We start from the raw sequence: 21,214 nt of genomic DNA on the forward strand, positions 1-21,214 counted from the left end.
CTGCACTACAATGAAGTCTCACTTCCCCCCGGTCAAAAGGGCCATCTGAAAAAAGTGTAAAATCCAGAAAGGCAGGACAGGCCATGGAGAACTGGGAGCCTTGTTATGCTGATGGGCGGGATGTAAGTTGCCAACAGACACTCGGGAGAAGTGTATGGTGTTTCCTGAAACATCTAAAAAACAAAGCAACAGAGCCTAGGGCACTGCCACTTATGGTCCTATAGCTTAGGGAAATTAAAATCAAAAAGACACAGCCACCCCAAAGTTTGGGACGCCTCTGTTTACAAGAAACTCGTTTACAGTACAAGTTCAACATCGCAGAAAGTGAAAAATGGATAAAGAAGTTGTGGTATTTACTTACAAAGCAATATACCTCAGCAATGAAATCTATGTCATCAGGCCCTTAGCATCACAATGAGTGGATTCAGGTATGATGATTCTAACTGAAATAAGTCACACAGACAAAGAAACATCATAAGATATCAGTAATACACGGAATGTAAACTTGGCTACACAGGAACTGAATTACAGAACAGAACAGGGTCTCAAATTTAGAAAACCAACTTATGCTTGCTTAAGGGGAAAGGTGAGTTGGGGTGCTGCATAAAACCAGAGATTGAAATGAGCACAGATAAAGTTCCTTAAGTCAAATATGGAATAGACAAGAGCTACTCCTTGCTCAATGAAATGGACTCAACACCGCATATTAAACGCCTAAGAATGTACCTGACTAGTAAGTATCGTAAAACCTATGGATTGCTATGTCTCCAAAAGAGAATCAAGCATGTGTACAGGGGCATAAACGCAGCAGCGATAGGATTGGAGAGGTTCGGTGAGCAAATGAAGACCCTTTGAAGTCATATTGCATGGTACCCATTACACGGGTCTCAACTCTCCAGGTTTAAGGTATTCTTCCTTCAGCTAAAACATGCATGTGGAACCCAAGTATGATCAACCATGTGAATGGGAGACGTGTTCAAATATGTCTCAGTTTTCCTCCCCTGGTACTCGGGTGCAACATTCCAGACGCTTTACTAACACTCTCCCCACTTGGAGAGTCAGTGCTTTAACCTCCTGTTTGGCCCAGTTTGCAATTTCTGCGGAAGATGAACAGGAATAGCGAGAACCAATGAGAGGCTAGCTGGAGGTGTCTGGACGGGCAAATTTAACTCTCATTTCCCACCAGGAAGAGGAAATAACCAAAGGCTCAGCATGCCGTACCGGAACCAGATTAGGCCTGAAGCCATCCTGCGGTGTTGCGGCCAGCTCAAAAGAAAGCGAGTTGAAGAAAGGAGCTCAGGGGCACTGTAATTCACAAACCTGCAGAGTTATAAATGACAGCTATCGTCCAAAAATATACTGAAGTAAGGCTGCCAAGAGGACTTGAAAGCGGGGAAGAATTGCAGGAAACCGATTTCAGGAGGTAGACTGGAATTGCATTGAAAGCATAGGAAAAGAGGCAGAACGTCCACAATGATGCACTTGGCCAAAAAGGGCGTATGCGTTTTTTCCTGAATATATTCAGGAAAAAACGCATACGCCCTTTTTGGCCAACCAAGCAAGCTTGCAAAGGAAATCTGCACTACAATGAAGTCTCACTTCCCCCCGGTCAAAAGGGCCATCTGAAAAAAATGTAAAATCCAGAAAGGCAGGACAGGCCATGGAGAACTGGGAGCCTTGTTATGCTGATGGGCGGGATGTAAATTGCCAACAACCACTCGGGAGAAGTGTATGGTGTTTCCTGAAACATCTAAAAAACAAAGCAACAGAGCCTAGGGCACTTCCACTTATGGTCCTATAGCTTAGGGAAATTAAAATCAAAAAGACACAGCCACCCCAAAGTTTGGAACAGCTCTGTTTACAAGAACCTCGTTTACAGTACAAGTTCAACATCGCAGAAAGTGAAAAATGGATAAAGAAGTTGTGGTATTCACTTACAAAGCAATATCACTCAGCAATGAAATCTATGTCATCAGGCCCTTAGCAGCACAATGAGTGGATTTAGGTATGATGATTCTAACTGAAGTAAGTCACACAGAAAAAGAAACATCATAAGATATCAGTAATACACGGAATGGAAACTTGGCTACACAGGAACGGAATTACAGAACAGAACAGGGTCTCAAATTTAGAAAACCAACTTATGCTTCCTTAAGGGTAAAGGTGAGTTGGGGTGCTGCATAAAACCAGAGATTGAAATGAGCACAGATAAAGTTCCTTAAGCCAAATATGGAATAGACAAGAGCTACTCCTTGCTCAACGAAATGGACTCAACACCGCATATTGAACGCCTAAGAATGTACCTGACTTGTAAGTATCTTAAAACCTATGGATTGCTATGTCTCCGAAAGAGAATCAAGCATGTGTACAGGGGCATAAACGCAGCAGTGATAGGATTGGAGAGGTTCGGTGAGCAAATGAAGACCCTTTGAAGTCATATTGCATGGTACCCATTCCACGGGTTTCAACTACCCAGGTTTAAGGTATTCTTCCTTCAGCTAAAACATGCATGTGGAACCTAGAGTATGATCAACCATGTGATCGGGAGACGTGTTCAAATATGTCTCAGTTTTCCTCCCCTGGTACTCGGGTACAACATTCCAGACGCTTTACTAACACTCTCCCCACTTGGAGAGTCAGTCCCTTTAACCTCCTGTTTGGCCCAGTTTGCAATTTCTGCGGAAGATGAACAGGAATAGCGAGAACCAATGAGAGGCTAGCTGGAGGTGTCTGGACGGGCAAATTTAACTCTCATTTCCCACCAGGAAGAGGAATTAACCAAAGGCTCAGCATGCCGGGCCGGAACCAGATTAGGGCCTGAAGCCATCCTGCGGTGTTGCGGCCAGGTCACAAGAAAGCGAGTTGAAGAAAGGAGCTCAGGGGCACTGTAATTCACAAACCTGCAGAGTTATAAATGACAGCTATCGTCCAAAAATATACTGAAGTAAGGCTGCCAAGAGGACTTGAAAGCGGGGAAGAATTGCAGGAAACCGATTTCAGGAGGTAGACTGGAATTGCATTGAAAGCATAGGAAAAGAGGCAGAACGTCCACAATGATGCACTTGGCCAAAAAGGGCGTATGCGTTTTTTCCTGAATATATTCAGGAAAAAACGCATACGCCCTTTTTGGCCAACCAAGCAAGCTTGCAAAGGAAATCTGCACTACAATGAAGTCTCACTTCCCCCCGGTCAAAAGGGCCATCTGAAAAAAGTGTAAAATCCAGAAAGGCAGGACAGGCCATGGAGAACTGGGAGCCTTGTTATGCTGATGGGCGGGATGTAAATTGCCAACAGACACTCGGGAGAAGTGTATGGTGATTCCTGAAACATCTAAAAAACAAAGCAACAGAACCTAGGGCACTTCCACTTATGGTCCTATAGCTTAGGGAAATTAAAATCAAAAAGACACAGCCACCCCAAAGTTTGGAACGGCTCTGTTTACAAGAACCTCGTTTACAGTACAAGTTCAACATCGCAGAAAGTGAAAAATGGATAAAGAAGTTGTGGTATTTACTTACAAAGCAATATCACTCAGCAATGAAATCTGTGTCATCAGGCCCTTAGCAGCACAATGAGTGGATTCAGGTATGATGATTCTAACTGAAGTAAGTCACACAGAAAAAGAAACATCATAAGATATCAGTAATACACGGAATGTAAACTTGGCTACACAGGAACTGAATTACAGAACAGAACAGGGTCTCAAATTTAGAAAACCAACTTATGCTTGCTTAAGAGTAAAGGTGAGTTGGGGTGCTGCATAAAACCAGAGATTGAAATGAGCACAGATAAAGTTCCTTAAGTCAAATATGGAATAGACAAGAGCTACTCCTTGCTCAACGAAATGGACTCAACACCGCATATTAAACGCCTAAGAATGTACCTGACTAGTAAGTATCTTAAAACCTATGGATTGCTATGTCTCCGAAAGAGAATCAAGCATGTGTACAGGGGCATAAACGCAGCAGTGATAGGATTGGAGAGGTTCGGTGAGCAAATGAAGACCCTTTGAAGTCATATTGCATGGTACCCATTACACGGGTCTTAACTCTCCAGGTTTAAGGTATTCTTCCTTCAGCTAAAACATGCATGTGGAACCCAAGAATGATCAACCATGTGAACGGGAGACGTGTTCAAATATGTCTCAGTTTTCCTCCCCTGGTACTCGGGTGCAACATTCCAGACGCTTTACTAACACTCTCCCCACTTGGAGAGTCAGCGCCTTTAACCTCCTGTTTGGCCCAGTTTGCAATTTCTGCGGAAGATGAACAGGAATAGCGAGAACCAATGAGAGACTACCTGGAGGTGTCTGGATGGGCAAATTTAACTCTCATTTCCCACCAGGAAGAGGAATTAACCAAAGGCTCAGCATGCCGGGCCGGAACCAGATTAGGGCCTGAAGCCATCCTGCGGTGTTGCGGCCAGGTCACAAGAAAGCGACTTGAAGAAAGGAGCTCAGGGGCACTGTAATTCACAAACCTGCAGAGTTATAAATGACAGCTATCGTCCAAAAATAGACTGAAGTAAGGCTGCCAAGAGGACTTGAAAGCGGGGCAGAATTGCGGGAAACCGATTTCAGGAGGTAGACTGGAATTGCATTGAAAGCATAGGAAAAGAGGCAGAACGTCCACAATGATGCACTTGCCAAAAAGGGTGTATGCATTTTTTCCTGAATATATTCAGGAAAAAACGCATACGCCCTTTTTGGCCAACCAAGCAAGCTTGCAAAGGAAATCTGCACTACAATGAAGTCTCACTTCCCACCGGTCAAAAGGGCCATCTGAAAAAAGTGTAAAATCCAGAAAGGCAGGACAGGCCATGGAGAACTGGGAGCCTTGTTATGCTGATGGGCGGGATGTAAATTGCCAACAACCACTCGGGAGAAGTGTATGGTGTTTCCTGAAACATCTAAAAAACAAAGCAACAGAGCCTAGGGCACTTCCACTTATGGTCCTATAGCTTAGGGAAATTAAAATCAAAAAGACACAGCCACCCCAAAGTTTGGAACGGCTCTGTTTACAAGAACCTCGTTTACAGTACAAGTTCAACATCGCAGAAAGTGAAAAATGGATAAAGAAGTTGTGCTATTCACTTACAAAGCAATATCACTCAGCAATGAAATCTGTGTCATCAGGCCCGTAGCAGCACAATGAGTGGATTCAGGTATGATGATTCTAACTGAAATAAGTCACACAGAAAAAGAAACATCATAAGATATCAGTAATACACGGAATGGAAACTTGGCTACACAGGAACTGAATTACAGAACAGAACAGGGTCTCAAATTTAGAAAACCAACTTATGCTTGCTTAAGGGGAAAGGTGAGTTGGGGTGCTGCATAAAACCAGAGATTGAAATGAGCACAGATAAATTTCCTTAAGTCAAATATGGAATAGACAAGAGCTACTCCTTGCTCAACGAAATGGACTCAACACCGCATATTAAACGCCTAAGAATGTACCTGACTAGTAAGTATCGTAAAACCTATGGATTGCTATGTCTCCAAAAGAGAATCAAGAATGTGTACAGGGGCATAAACGCAGCAGTGATAGGATTGGAGAGGTTCGGTGAGCAAATGAAGACCCTTTGAAGTCATATTGCATGGTACCCATTACACGGGTCTCAACTCTCCAGGTTTAAGGTATTCTTCCTTCAGCTAAAACATGCATGTGGAACCCAAGTATGATCAACCATGTGAACGGGAGACGTGTTCAAATATCTCTCAGTTTTCCTCCCCTGGTACTCGGGTGCAACATTCCAGACGCTTTACTAACACTCTCCCCACTTGGAGAGTCAGTGCTTTAACCTCCTGTTTGGCCCAGTTTGCAATTTCTGCGGAAGATGAACAGGAATAGCGAGAACCAATGAGAGGCTAGCTGGAGGTGTCTGGACGGGCAAATTTAACTCTCATTTCCCACCAGGAAGAGGAATTAACCAAAAGCTCAGCGTGCCGTACCGGAACCAGATTAGGGCCTGAAGCCATCCTGCGGTGTTGCGGCCAGCTCAAAAGAAAGCGAGTTGAAGAAAGGAGCTCAGGGGCACTGTAATTCACAAACCTGCAGAGTTATAAATGACAGCTATGGTCCAAAAATATACTGAAGTAAGGCTGCCAAGAGGACTGGAAAGCGGGGCAGAATTGCAGGAAACCGATTTCAGGAGGTAGACTGGAATTGCATTGAAAGCATAGGAAAAGAGGCAGAACGTCCACAATGATGCACTTGGCCAAAAAGGGCGTATGCGTTTTTTCCTGAATATATTCAGGAAAAAACGCATACGCCCTTTTTGGCCAACCAAGCAAGCTTGCAAAGGAAATCTGCACTACAATGAAGTCTCACTTCCCCCCGGTCAAAAGGGCCATCTGAAAAAAGTGTAAAATCCAGAAAGGCAGGACAGGCCATGGAGAACTGGGAGCCTTGTTATGCTGATGGGCGGGATGTAAATTGCCAACAGACACTCGGGAGAAGTGTATGGTGTTTCCTGAAACATCTAAAAAACAAAGCAACAGAACCTAGGGCACTTCCACTTATGGTCCTATAGCTTAGGGAAATTAAAATCAAAAAGACACAGCCACCCCAAAGTTTGGAACGGCTCTGTTTACAAGAACCTCGTTTACAGTACAAGTTCAACATCGCAGAAAGTGAAAAATGGATAAAGAAGTTGTGGTATTTAGTTACAAAGCAATATCACTCAGCAATGAAATCTGTGTCATCAGGCCCTTAGCAGCACAATGAGTGGATTCAGGTATGATGATTCTAACTGAAATAAGTCACACAGAAAAAGAAACATCATAAGATATCAGTAATACACGGAATGGAAACTTGGCTACACAGGAACTGAATTACAGAACAGAACAGGGTCTCAAATTTAGAAAACCTACTTATGCTTGCTTAAGGGTAAAGGTGAGTTGGGGTGCTGCATAAAACCAGAGATTGAAATGAGCACAGATAAAGTTCCTTAGGCCAAATATGGAATAGACAAGAGCTACTCCTTGCTCAACGAAATGGACTCAACACCGCATATTAAACGCCTAAGAATGTACCTGACTAGTAAGTATCTTAAAACCTATAGATTGCTATGTCTCCGAAAGAGAATCAAGCATGCGTACAGGGGCATAAACGCAGCAGTGATAGGATTGGAGAGGTTCGGTGAGCAAATGAAGACCCTTTGAAGTCATATTGCATGGTACCCATTCCACGGGTTTCAACTACCCAGGTTTTAGGTATTCTTCCTTCAGCTAAAACATGCATGTGGAACCCAGAGTATGATCAACCATGTGATCGGGAGACGTGTTCAAATATGTCTCAGTTTTCCTCCCCTGGTACTCGGGTGCAATATTCCAGACGCTTTACTAACACTCTCCCCACTTGGAGAGTCAGCGCCTTTAACCTCCTGTTTGGCCCAGTTTGCAATTTCTGCGGAAGATGAACAGGAATAGCGAGAACCAATGAGAGGCTAGCTGGAGGTGTCTGGACGGGCAAATTTAACTCTCATTTCCCACCAGGAGGAGGAAATAACCAAAGGCTCAGCGTGCCGTGCCAGAACCAGATTAGGGCCTGAAGCCATCCTGCGGTGTTGCGGCCAGGTCACAAGAAAGCGAGTTGAAGAAAGGAGCTCAGGGGCACTGTAATTCACAAACCTGCAGAGTTATAAATTACAGCTATCGTCCAAAAATAGACTGAAGTAAGGCTGCCAAGAGGACTTGAAAGCGGGGCAGAATTGCAGGAAACCGATTTCAGGAGGTAGACTGAAATTGCATTGAAAGCATAGGAAAAGAGGCAGAACGTCCACAATGATGCATTTGGTCAAAAAGGGCGTATGCGTTTTTTCCTGAATATATTCAGGAAAAAACGCATACGCCCTTTTTGGCCAACCAAGCAAGCTTGCAAAGGAAATCTGCACTACAATGAAGTCTCACTTCCCCCCGGTCAAAAGGGCCATGTGAAAAAAGTGTAAAATCCAGAAAGGCAGGACAGGCCATGGAGAACTGGGAGCCTTGTTATGCTGATGGGCGGGATGTAAATTGCCAACAACCACTCGGGAGAAGTGTATGGTGTTTCCTGAAACATCTAAAAAACAAAGCAACAGAGCCTAGGGCACTTCCACTTATGGTCCTATAGCTTAGGGAAATTAAAATCAAAAAGACACAGCCACCCCAAAGTTTGGAACGGCTCTGTTTACAAGAACCTCGTTTACAGTACAAGTTCAACATCGCAGAAAGTGAAAAATGGATAAAGAAGTTGTGGTATTCACTTACAAAGCAATATCACTCAGCAATGAAATCTATGTCATCAGGCCCGTAGCAGCACAATGAGTGGATTCAGGTATGATGATTCTAACTGAAATAAGTCACACTGAAAAAGAAACATCATAAGATATCAGTAATACACGGAATGGAAACTTGGCTACACAGGAACTGAATTACAGAACAGAACAGGGTCTCAAATTTAGAAAACCAACTTATGCTTGCTTAAGGGTAAAGGTGAGTTGGGGTGCTGCATAAAAGCAGAGATTGAAATAGGCACAGATAAAGTTCCTTAAGCCAAATATGGAATAGACAAGAGCTACTCCTTGCTCAACGAAATGGACTCAACACCGCATATTAAACGCCTAAGAATGTACCTGACTTGTAAGTATCTTAAAACCTATGGATTGCTATGTCTCCGAAAGAGAATCAAGCATGTGTACAGGGGCATAAACGCAGCAGTGATAGGATTGGAGAGGTTCGGTGAGCAAATGAAGACCCTTTGAATTCATATTGCATGGTACCCATTCCACGGGTTTCAACTACCCAGGTTTAAGGTATTCTTCCTTCAGCTAAAACATGCATGTGGAACCTAGAGTATGATCAACCATGTGATCGGGAGACGTGTTCAAATATGTCTCAGTTTTCCTCCCCTGGTACTCGGGTACAACATTCCAGACGCTTTACTAACACTCTCCCCACTTGGAGAGTCAGTCCCTTTAACCTCCTGTTTGGCACAGTTTGCAATTTCTGCGGAAGATGAACAGGAATAGCGAGAACCAATGAGAGGCTAGCTGGAGGTGTCTGGACGGGCAAATTTAACTCTCATTTCCCACCAGGAAGAGGAATTAACCAAAGGCTCAGCATGCCGGGCCGGAACCAGATTAGGGCCTGAAGCCATCCTGCGGTGTTGCGGCCAGGTCACAAGAAAGCGAGTTGAAGAAAGGAGCTCAGGGGCACTGTAATTCACAAACCTGCAGAGTTATAAATGACAGCTATCGTCCAAAAATAGACTGAAGTAAGGCTGCCAAGAGGACTTGAAAGCAGGGCAGAATTGCAGGAAACCGATTTCAGGAGGTAGACTGGAATTGCATTGAAAGCATAGGAAAAGAGGCAGAACGTCCACAATGATGCACTTGGCCAAGAAGGGCGTATGCGTTTTTTCCTGAATATATTCAGGAAAAAATGCATACGCCCTTTTTGGCCAACCAAGCAAGCTTGCAAAGGAAATCTGCACTACAATGAAGTCTCACTTCCCCCCGGTCAAAAGGGCCATCTGAAAAAAGTGTAAAATCCAGAAAGGCAGGACAGGCCATGGAGAACTGGGAGCCTTGTTATGCTGATGGGCGGGATGTAAATTGCCAACAGACACTCGGGAGAAGTGTATGGTGTTTCCTGAAACATCTAAAAAACAAAGCAACAGAGCCTAGGGCACTTCCACTTATGGTCCTATAGCTTAGGGAAATTAAAATCAAAAAGACACAGCCACCCCAAAGTTTGGAACGGCTCTGTTTACAAGAACCTCGTTTACAGTACAAGTTCAACATCGCAGAAAGTGAAAAATGGATAAAGAAGTTGTGGTATTTACTTACAAAGCTATATCACTCAGCAATGAAATCTATGTCATCAGGCCCTTAGCAGCACAATGAGTGGATTCAGGTATGATGATTCTAACTGAAATAAGTCACACAGAAAAAGAAACATCATAAGATATCACTAATACACGGAATGTAAACTTGGCTACACAGGAACTGAATTACAGAACAGAACAGGGTCTCAAATTTAGAAAACCAACTTATGCTTGCTTAAGGGTAAAGGTGAGTTGGGGTGCTGCATAAAACCAGAGATTGAAATGAGCACAGATAAAGTTCCTTAAGTCAAATATGGAATAGACAAGAGCTACTCCTTGCTCAATGAAATGGACTCAACACCGCATATTAAACGCCTAAGAATGTACCTGACTAGTAATTATCGTAAAACCTATGGATTGCTATTTCTCCAAAAGAGAATCAAGCATGTGTACAGGGGCCTAAACGCAGCAGTGATAGGATTGGAGAGGTTCGGTGAGCAAATGAAGACCCTTTGAAGTCATATTGCATGGTACCCATTCCACGGGTTTCAACTACCCAGGTTTAAGGTATTCTTCCTTCAGCTAAAACATGCATGTGGAACCTAGAGTATGATCAACCATGTGATCGGGAGACGTGTTCAAATATGTCTCAGTTTTCCTCCCCTGGTACTCGGGTGCAACATTCCAGACGCTTTACTAACACTCTCCCCACTTGGAGAGTCAGTCCCTTTAACCTCCTGTTTGGCACAGTTTGCAATTTCTGCGGAAGATGAACAGGAATAGCGAGAACCAATGAGAGGCTAGCTGGAGGTGTCTGGACGGGCAAATTTAACTCTCATTTCCCACCAGGAAGAGGAATTAACCAAAGGCTCAGCATGCCGGGCCGGAACCAGATTAGGGCCTGAAGCCATCCTGCGGTGTTGCGGCCAGGTCACAAGAAAGCGAGTTGAAGAAAGGAGCTCAGGGGCACTGTAATTCACAAACCTGCAGAGTTATAAATGACAGCTATCGTCCAAAAATAGACTGAAGTAAGGCTGCCAAGAGGACTTGAAAGCGGGGCAGAATTGCGGGAAACCGATTTCAGGAGGTAGACTGGAATTGCATTGAAAGCATAGGAAAAGAGGCAGAACGTCCACAATGATGCACTTGGCCAAAAAGGGCGTATGCGTTTTTTCCTGAATATATTCAGGAAAAAACGCATACGCCCTTTTTGGCCAACCAAGCAAGCTTGCAAAGGAAATCTGCACTACAATGAAGTCTCACTTCCCCCCGGTCAAAAGGGCCATCTGAAAAAAGTGTAAAATCCAGAAAGGCAGGACAGGCCATGGAGAACTGGGAGCCTTGTTATGCTGATGGGCGGGATGTAAATTGCCAACAACCACTCGGGAGAAGTGTATGGTGTTTCCTGAAACATCTAAAAAACAAAGCAACAGAGCCTAGGGCACTTCCACTTATGGTCCTATAGCTTAGGGAAATTAAAATCAAAAAGACACAGCCACCCCAAAGTTTGGAACGGCTCTGTTTACAAGAACCTCGTTTACAGTACAAGTTCAACATCGCAGAAAGTGAAAAATGGATAAAGAAGTTGTGGTATTCACTTACAAAGCAATATCACTCAGCAATGAAATCTATGTCATCAGGCCCGTAGCAGCACAATGAGTGGATTCAGGTATGATGATTCTAACTGAAATAAGTCACACAGAAAAAGAAACATCATAAGATATCAGTAATACACGGAATGTAAACTTGGCTACACAGGAACTGAATTACAGAACAGAACAGGGTCTCAAATTTAGAAAACCAACTTATGCTTGCTTAAGGGGAAAGGTGAGTTGGGGTGCTGCATAAAACCAGAGATTGAAATGAGCACAGATAAATTTCCTTAAGTCAAATATGGAATAGACAAGAGCTACTCCTTGCTCAACGAAATGGACTCAACACCGCATATTAAACGCCTAAGAATGTACCTGACTAGTAAGTATCGTAAAACCTATGGATTGCTATGTCTCCAAAAGAGAATCAAGCATATGTACAGGGGCATAAACGCAGCAGTGATAGGATTGGAGAGGTTCGGTGAGCAAATGAAGACCCTTTGAAGTCATATTGCATGGTACCCATTACACGGGTCTCAACTCTCCAGGTTTAAGGTATTCTTCCTTCAGCTAAAACATGCATGTGGAACCCAAGTATGATCAACCATGTGAACGGGAGACGTGTTCAAATATGTCTCAGTTTTCCTCCCCTGGTACTCGGGTGCAACATTCCAGACGCTTTACTAACACTCTCCCCACTTGGAGAGTCAGTGCTTTAACCTCCTGTTTGGCCCAGTTTGCAATTTCTGCGGAAGATGAAAAGGAATAGCGAGAACCAATGAGAGGCTAGCTGGAGGTGTCTGGACGGGCAAATTTAACTCTCATTTCCCACCAGGAAGAGGAAATAACCAAAAGCTCAGCATGCCGTACCGGAACCAGATTAGGGCCTGAAGCCATCCTGCGGTGTTGCGGCCAGCTCAAAAGAAAGCGAGTTGAAGAAAGGAGCTCAGGGGCACTGTAATTCACAAACCTGCAGAGTTATAAATGACAGCTATGGTCCAAAAATATACTGAAGTAAGGCTGCCAAGAGGACTGGAAAGCGGGGCAGAATTGCAGGAAACCGATTTCAGGAGGTAGACTGGAATTGCATTGAAAGCATAGGAAAAGAGGCAGAACGTCCACAATGATGCACTTGGCCAAAAAGGGCGTATGCGTTTTTTCCTGAATATATTCAGGAAAAAACGCATACGCCCTTTTTGGCCAACCAAGCAAGCTTGCAAAGGAAATCTGCACTACAATGAAGTCTCACTTCCCCCCGGTCAAAAGGGCCATCTGAAAAAAGTGTAAAATCCAGAAAGGCAGGACAGGCCATGGAGAACTGGGAGCCTTGTTATGCTGATGGGCGGGATGTAAATTGCCAACAGACACTCGGGAGAAGTGTATGGTGATTCCTGAAACATCTAAAAAACAAAGCAACAGAACCTAGGGCACTTCCACTTATGGTCCTATAGCTTAGGGAAATTAAAATCAAAAAGACACAGCCACCCCAAAGTTTGGAACGGCTCTGTTTACAAGAACCTCGTTTACAGTACAAGTTCAACATCGCAGAAAGTGAAAAATGGATAAAGAAGTTGTGGTATTTATTTACAAAGCAATATCACTCAGCAATGAAATCTGTGTCATCAGGCCCTTAGCAGCACAATGAGTGGATTCAGGTATGATGATTCTAACTGAAATAAGTCACACAGAAAAAGAAACATCATAAGATATCAGTAATACACGGAATGTAAACTTGGCTACACAGGAACTGAATTACAGAACAGAACAGGGTCTCAAATTTAGAAAACCTACTTATGCTTGCTTAAGGGTAAAGGTGAGTTGGGGTGCTGCATAAAACCAGAGATTGAAATGAGCACAGATAAAGTTCCTTAAGTCAAATATGGAATAGACAAGAGCTACTCCTTGCTCAATGAAATGGACTCAACACCGCATATTAAACGCCTAAGAATGTACCTGACTAGTAATTATCGTAAAACCTATGGATTGCTATTTCTCCAAAAGAGAATCAAGCATGTGTACAGGGGCCTAAACGCAGCAGTGATAGGATTGGAGAGGTTCGGTGAGCAAATGAAGACCCTTTGAAGTCATATTGCATGGTACCCATTCCACGGGTTTCAACTACCCAGGTTTAAGGTATTCTTCCTTCAGCTAAAACATGCATGTGGAACCTAGAGTATGATCAACCATGTGATCGGGAGACGTGTTCAAATATGTCTCAGTTTTCCTCCCCTGGTACTCGGGTGCAACATTCCAGACGCTTTACTAACACTCTCCCCACTTGGAGAGTCAGTCCCTTTAACCTCCTGTTTGGCACAGTTTGCAATTTCTGCGGAAGATGAACAGGAATAGCGAGAACCAATGAGAGGCTAGCTGGAGGTGTCTGGACGGGCAAATTTAACTCTCATTTCCCACCAGGAAGAGGAATTAACCAAAGGCTCAGCATGCCGGGCCGGAACCAGATTAGGGCCTGAAGCCATCCTGCGGTGTTGCGGCCAGGTCACAAGAAAGCGAGTTGAAGAAAGGAGCTCAGGGGCACTGTAATTCACAAACCTGCAGAGTTATAAATGACAGCTATCGTCCAAAAATAGACTGAAGTAAGGCTGCCAAGAGGACTGGAAAGCGGGGCAGAATTGCGGGAAACCGATTTCAGGAGGTAGACTGGAATTGCATTGAAAGCATAGGAAAAGAGGCAGAACGTCCACAATGATGCACTTGGCCAAAAAGGGTGTATGCGTTTTTTCCTGAATATATTCAGGAAAAAACGCATACGCCCTTTTTGGCCAACCAAGCAAGCTTGCAAAGGAAATCTGCACTACAATGAAGTCTCACTTCCCCCCGGTCAAAAGGGCCATCTGAAAAAAGTGTAAAATCCAGAAAGGCAGGACAGGCCATGGAGAACTGGGAGCCTTGTTATGCTGATGGGCGGGATGTAAATTGCCAACAACCACTCGGGAGAAGTGTATGGTGTTTCCTGAAACATCTAAAAAACAAAGCAACAGAGCCTAGGGCACTTCCACTTATGGTCCTATAGCTTAGGGAAATTAAAATCAAAAAGACACAGCCACCCCAAAGTTTGGAACGGCTCTGTTTACAAGAACCTCGTTTACAGTACAAGTTCAACATCGCAGAAAGTGAAAAATGGATAAAGAAGTTGTGGTATTCACTTACAAAGCAATATCACTCAGCAATGAAATCTATGTCATCAGGCCCGTAGCAGCACAATGAGTGGATTCAGGTATGATGATTCTAACTGAAATAAGTCACACAGAAAAAGAAACATCATAAGATATCAGTAATACACGGAATGTAAACTTGGCTACACAGGAACTGAATTACAGAACAGAACAGGGTCTCAAATTTAGAAAACCAACTTATGCTTGCTTAAGGGGAAAGGTGAGTTGGGGTGCTGCATAAAACCAGAGATTGAAATGAGCACAGATAAATTTCCTTAAGTCAAATATGGAATAGACAAGAGCTACTCCTTGCTCAACGAAATGGACTCAACACCGCATATTAAACGCCTAAGAATGTACCTGACTAGTAAGTATCGTAAAACCTATGGATTGCTATGTCTCCAAAAGAGAATCAAGCATATGTACAGGGGCATAAACGCAGCAGTGATAGGATTGGAGAGGTTCGGTGAGCAAATGAAGACCCTTTGAAGTCATATTGCATGGTACCCATTACACGGGTCTCAACTCTCCAGGTTTAAGGTATTCTTCCTTCAGCTAAAACATGCATGTGGAACCCAAGTATGATCAACCATGTGAACGGGAGACGTGTTCAAATATGTCTCAGTTTTCCTCCCCTGGTACTCGGGTGCAACATTCCAGACGCTTTACTAACACTCTCCCCACTTGGAGAGTCAGTGCTTTAACCTCCTGTTTGGCCCAGTTTGCAATTTCTGCGGAAGATGAAAAGGAATAGCGAGAACCAATGAGAGGCTAGCTGGAGGTGTCTGGACGGGCAAATTTAACTCTCATTTCCCACCAGGAAGAGGAAATAACCAAAAGCTCAGCATGCCGTACCGGAACCAGATTAGGGCCTGAAGCCATCCTGCGGTGTTGCGGCCAGCTCAAAAGAAAGCGAGTTGAAGAAAGGAGCTCAGGGGCACTGTAATTCACAAACCTGCAGAGTTATAAATGACAGCTATGGTCCAAAAATATACTGAAGTAAGGCTGCCAAGAGGACTGGAAAGCGGGGCAGAATTGCAGGAAACCGATTTCAGGAGGTAGACTGGAATTGCATTGAAAGCATAGGAAAAGAGGCAGAACGTCCACAATGATGCACTTGGCCAAAAAGGGCGTATGCGTTTTTTCCTGAATATATTCAGGAAAAAACGCATACGCCCTTTTTGGCCAACCAAGCAAGCTTGCAAAGGAAATCTGCACTACAATGAAGTCTCACTTCCCCCCGGTCAAAAGGGCCATCTGAAAAAAGTGTAAAATCCAGAAAGGCAGGACAGGCCATGGAGAACTGGGAGCCTTGTTATGCTGATGGGCGGGATGTAAATTGCCAACAGACACTCGGGAGAAGTGTATGGTGATTCCTGAAACATCTAAAAAACAAAGCAACAGAACCTAGGGCACTTCCACTTATGGTCCTATAGCTTAGGGAAATTAAAATCAAAAAGACACAGCCACCCCAAAGTTTGGAACGGCTCTGTTTACAAGAACCTCGTTTACAGTACAAGTTCAACATCGCAGAAAGTGAAAAATGGATAAAGAAGTTGTGGTATTTATTTACAAAGCAATATCACTCAGCAATGAAATCTGTGTCATCAGGCCCTTAGCAGCACAATGAGTGGATTCAGGTATGATGATTCTAACTGAAATAAGTCACACAGAAAAAGAAACATCATAAGATATCAGTAATACACGGAATGTAAACTTGGCTACACAGGAACTGAATTACAGAACAGAACAGGGTCTCAAATTTAGAAAACCTACTTATGCTTGCTTAAGGGTAAAGGTGAGTTGGGGTGCTGCATAAAACCAGAGATTGAAATGAGCACAGATAAAGTTCCTTAGGCCAAATATGGAATAGACAAGAGCTACTCCTTGCTCAACGAAATGGACTCAACACCGCATATTAAACGCCTAAGAATGTACCTGACTAGTAAGTATCTTAAAACCTATAGATTGCTATGTCTCCGAAAGAGAATCAAGCATGCGTACAGGGGCATAAACGCAGCAGTGATAGGATTGGAGAGGTTCGGTGAGCAAATGAAGACCCTTTGAAGTCATATTGCATGGTACCCATTCCACGGGTTTCAACTACCCAGGTTTAAGGTATTCTTCCTTCAGCTAAAACATGCATGTGGAACCTAGAGTATGATCAACCATGTGATCGGGAGACGTGTTCAAATATGTCTCAGTTTTCCTCCCCTGGTACTCGGGTACAACATTCCAGACGCTTTACTAACACTCTCCCCACTTGGAGAGTCAGTCCCTTTAACCTCCTGTTTGGCACAGTTTGCAATTTCTGCGGAAGATGAACAGGAATAGCGAGAACCAATGAGAGGCTAGCTGGAGGTGTCTGGACGGGCAAATTTAACTCTCATTTCCCACCAGGAAGAGGAATTAACCAAAGGCTCAGCATGCCGGGCCGGAACCAGATTAGGGCCTGAAGCCATCCTGCGGTGTTGCGGCCAGGTCACAAGAAAGCGAGTTGAAGAAAGGAGCTCAGGGTCACTGTAATTCACAAACCTGCAGAGTTATAAATGACAGCTATCGTCCAAAAATAGACTGAAGTAAGGGTGCCAAGAGGACTGGAAAGCGGGGCAGAATTGCAGGAAACCGATTTCAGGAGGTAGACTGGAATTGCATTGAAAGCATAGGAAAAGAGGCAGAACGTCCACAATGATGCACTTGGCCAAAAAGGGCGTATGCGTTTTTTCCTGAATATATTCAGGAAAAAACGCATACGCCCTTTTTGGCCAACCAAGCAAGCTTGCAAAGGAAATCTGCACTACAATGAAGTCTCACTTCCCCCCGGTCAAAAGGGCCATCTGAAAAAAGTGTAAAATCCAGAAAGGCAGGACAGGCCATGGAGAACTGGGAGCCTTGTTATGCTGATGGGCGGGATGTAAATTGCCAACAGACACTCGGGAGAAGTGTATGGTGATTCCTGAAACATCTAAAAAACAAAGCAACAGAACCTAGGGCACTTCCACTTATGGTCCTATAGCTTAGGGAAATTAAAATCAAAAAGACACAGCCACCCCAAAGTTTGGAACGGCTCTGTTTACAAGAACCTCGTTTACAGTACAAGTTCAACATCGCAGAAAGTGAAAAATGGATAAAGAAGTTGTGGTATTTACTTACAAAGCAATATCACTCAGCAATGAAATCTGTGTCAGCAGGCCCTTAGCAGCACAATGAGTGGATTCAGGTATGATGATTCTAACTGAAATAAGTCACACAGAAAAAGAAACATCATAAGATATCAGTAATACACGGAATGTAAACTTGGCTACACAGGAACTGAATTACAGAACAGAACAGGGTCTCAAATTTAGAAAACCTACTTATGCTTGCTTAAGGGTAAAGGTGAGTTGGGGTGCTGCATAAAACCAGAGATTGAAATGAGCACAGATAAAGTTCCTTAGGCCAAATATGGAATAGAGAAGAGCTACTCCTTGCTCAATGAAATGGACTCAACACCGCATATTAAACGCCTAAGAATGTACCTGACTAGTAAGTATCTTAAAACCTATAGATTGCTATGTCTCCGAAAGAGAATCAAGCATGCGTACACGGGCATAAACGCAGCAGTGATAGGATTGGAGAGGTTCGGTGAGCAAATGAAGACCCTTTGAAGTCATATTGCATGGTACCCATTCCACGGGTTTCAACTACCCAGGTTTAAGGTATTCTTCCTTCAGCTAAAACATGCATGTGGAACCTAGAGTATGATCAACCATGTGATCGGGAGACGTGTTCAAATATGTCTCAGTTTTCCTCCCCTGGTACTCGGGTACAACATTCCAGACACTTTACTAACACTCTCCCCACTTGGAGAGTCAGTCCCTTTAACCTCCTGTTTGGCCCAGTTTGCAATTTCTGCGGAAGATGAACAGGAATAGCGAGAACCAATGAGAGGCTAGCTGGAGGTGTCTGGACGGGCAAATTTAACTCTCATTTCCCACCAGGGAGAGGAATTAACCAAAGGCTCAGCATGCCGGGCCGGAACCAGATTAGGGCCTGAAGCCATCCTGCGGTGTTGCGGCCAGGTCACAAGAAAGCGAGTTGAAGAAAGGAGCTCAGGGGCACTGTAATTCACAAACCTGCAGAGTTATAAATGACAGCTATCGTCCAAAAATAGACTGAAGTAAGGCTGCCAAGAGGACTTGAAAGCAGGGCAGAATTGCAGGAAACCGATTTCAGGAGGTAGACTGGAATTGCATTGAAAGCATAGTAAAAGAGGCAGAACGTCCACAATGATGCACTTGGCCAAGAAGGGCGTATGCGTTTTTTCCTGAATATATTCAGGAAAAAACGCATACGCCCTTTTTGGCCAACCAAGCAAGCTTGCAAAGGAAATCTGCACTACAATGAAGTCTCACTTCCCCCCAGTCAAAAGGGCCATCTTAAAAAAGTGTAAAATCCAGAAAGGCAGGACAGGCCATGGAGAACTGGGAGCCTTGTTATGCTGATGGGCGGGATGTAAATTGCCAACAGACACTCGGGAGAAGTGTATGGTGTTTCCTGAAACATCTAAAAAACAAAGCAACAGAGCCTAGGGCACTTCCACTTATGTTCCTATAGCTTAGGGAAATTAAAATCAAAAAGACACAGCCACCCCAAAGTTTGGGACGCCTCTGTTTACAAGAACCTCGTTTATAGTACAAGTTCAACATCGCAGATAGTGAAAAATGGATAAAGAAGTTGTGGTATTTACTTACAAAGCAATATCACTCAGCAATGAAATCTGTATCATCAGGCCCTTAGCATCACAATGAGTGGATTCAGGTATGATGATTCTAACTGAAATAAGTCACACAGAAAAAGAAACATCATAAGATATCAGTAATACACGGAATGTAAACTTGGCTACACAGGAACTGAATTACAGAACAGAACAGGGTCTCAAATTTAGAAAACCAACTTATGCTTGCTTAAGGGTAAAGGTGAGTTGGGGTGCTGCATAAAACCAGAGATTGAAATGAGCACAGATAAAGTTCCTTAAGTCAAATATGGAATAGACAAGAGCTACTCCTTGCTCAACGAAATGGACACAACACCGCATATTAAACGCCTAAGAATGTACCTGACTAGTAAGTATCTTAAAACCTATGGATTGCTATGTCTCCGAAAGAGAATCAAGCATGTGTACAGGGGCATAAACGCAGCAGTGATAGGATTGTAGAGGTTCGGTGAGCAAATGAAGACCCTTTGAAGTCATATTGCATGGTACCCATTACACGGGTCTTAACTCTCCAGGTTTAAGGTATTCTTCCTTCAGCTAAAACATGCATGTGGAACCCAAGAATGATCAACCATGTGAACGGGAGACGTGTTCAAATATGTCTCAGTTTTCCTCCCCTGGTACTCGGGTGCAACATTCCAGACGCTTTACTAACACTCTCCCCACTTGGAGAGTCAGCGCCTTTAACCTCCTGTTTGGCCCAGTTTGCAATTTCTGCGGAAGATGAACAGGAATAGCGAGAACCAATGAGAGACTAGCTGGAGGTGTCTGGACGGGCAAATTTAACTCTCATTTCCCACCAGGAAGAGGAAATAACCAAAGGCTCAGCGTGCCGTGCCGGAACCAGATTAGGGCCTGAAGCCATCCTGCGGTGTTGCGGCCAGGTCACAAGAAAGCAAGTTGAAGAAAGGAGCTCAGGGGCACTGTAATTCACAAACCTGCAGAGTTATAAATGACAGCTATCGTCCAAAAATAGACTGAAGTAAGGCTGCCAAGAGGACTTGAAAGCGGGGCAGAATTGCGGGAAACCGATTTCAGGAGGTAGACTGGAATTGCATTGAAAACATAGGAAAAGAGGCAGAACGTCCACAATGATGCACTTGGCCATAAAGGGCGTATGCGTTTTTTCCTGAATATATTCAGGAAAAAACGCATACGCCCTTTTTGGCCAACCAAGCAAGCTTGCAAAGGAAATCTGCACTACAATGAAGTCTCAATTCCCCCTGGTTAAAAGGGCCATCTGAAAAAAGTGTAAAATCCAGAAAGGCAGGACAGGCCATGGAGAACTGGGAGCCTTGTTATGCTGATGGGCGGGATGTAAATTGCCAACAACCACTCGGGAGAAGTGTATGGTGTTTCCTGAAACATCTAAAAAACAAAGCAACAGAGCCTAGGGCACTTCCACTTATGGTCCTATAGCTTAGGGAAATTAAAATCAAAAAGACACAGCCACCCCAAAGTTTGGAACGGCTCTGTTTACAAGAACCTTGTTTACAGTACAAGTTCAACATCGCAGAAAGTGAAAAATGGATAAAGAAGTTGTGGTATTCACTTACAAAGCAATATCACTCAGCAATGAAATCTATGTCATCAGGCCCGTAGCAGCACAATGAGTGGATTCAGGTATGATGATTCTAACTGAAATAAGTCACACAGAAAAAGAAACATCATAAGATATCAGTAATACACGGAATGTAAACTTGGCTACACAGGAACTGAATTACAGAACAGAACAGGGTCTCAAATTTAGAAAACCAACTTATGCTTGCTTAAGGGTAAAGGTGAGTTGGGGTGCTTCATAAAACCAGAGATTGAAATAGGCACAGATAAAGTTCCTTAAGCCAAATATGGAATAGACAAGAGCTACTCCTTGCTCAACGA

The 21,214-nt window shown here is 43.7% G+C and overlaps 1 long non-coding RNA gene across 38 annotated transcripts in view; it reads right to left on the reverse strand.

The window, feature by feature from the left end:
* The window catches only part of LOC307187927, a 3,519,425-nt gene that overhangs the window by 2,244,094 nt on the left and 1,254,117 nt on the right, over positions 1–21,214 (reverse strand). Inside the window, exon 6 of one of the 38 annotated variants that reach the window (XR_013828755.1) lies at positions 5,097–5,174. The exons of 36 other annotated variants lie outside the window; for them this stretch is intronic. This is a non-coding gene — a long non-coding RNA (uncharacterized lncRNA). Of the gene's footprint in view, positions 1–5,096; positions 5,175–9,834; positions 9,913–21,214 lie in introns of all 38 variants that reach the window. One more of the 38 variants, XR_013828756.1, reaches the window with a different exon arrangement.

Source organism: Stenella coeruleoalba (genome assembly GCF_951394435.1).
Source record: "Stenella coeruleoalba genome assembly, chromosome: 6".
Classification (NCBI taxonomy): Eukaryota; Metazoa; Chordata; class Mammalia; order Artiodactyla; family Delphinidae; genus Stenella; species Stenella coeruleoalba.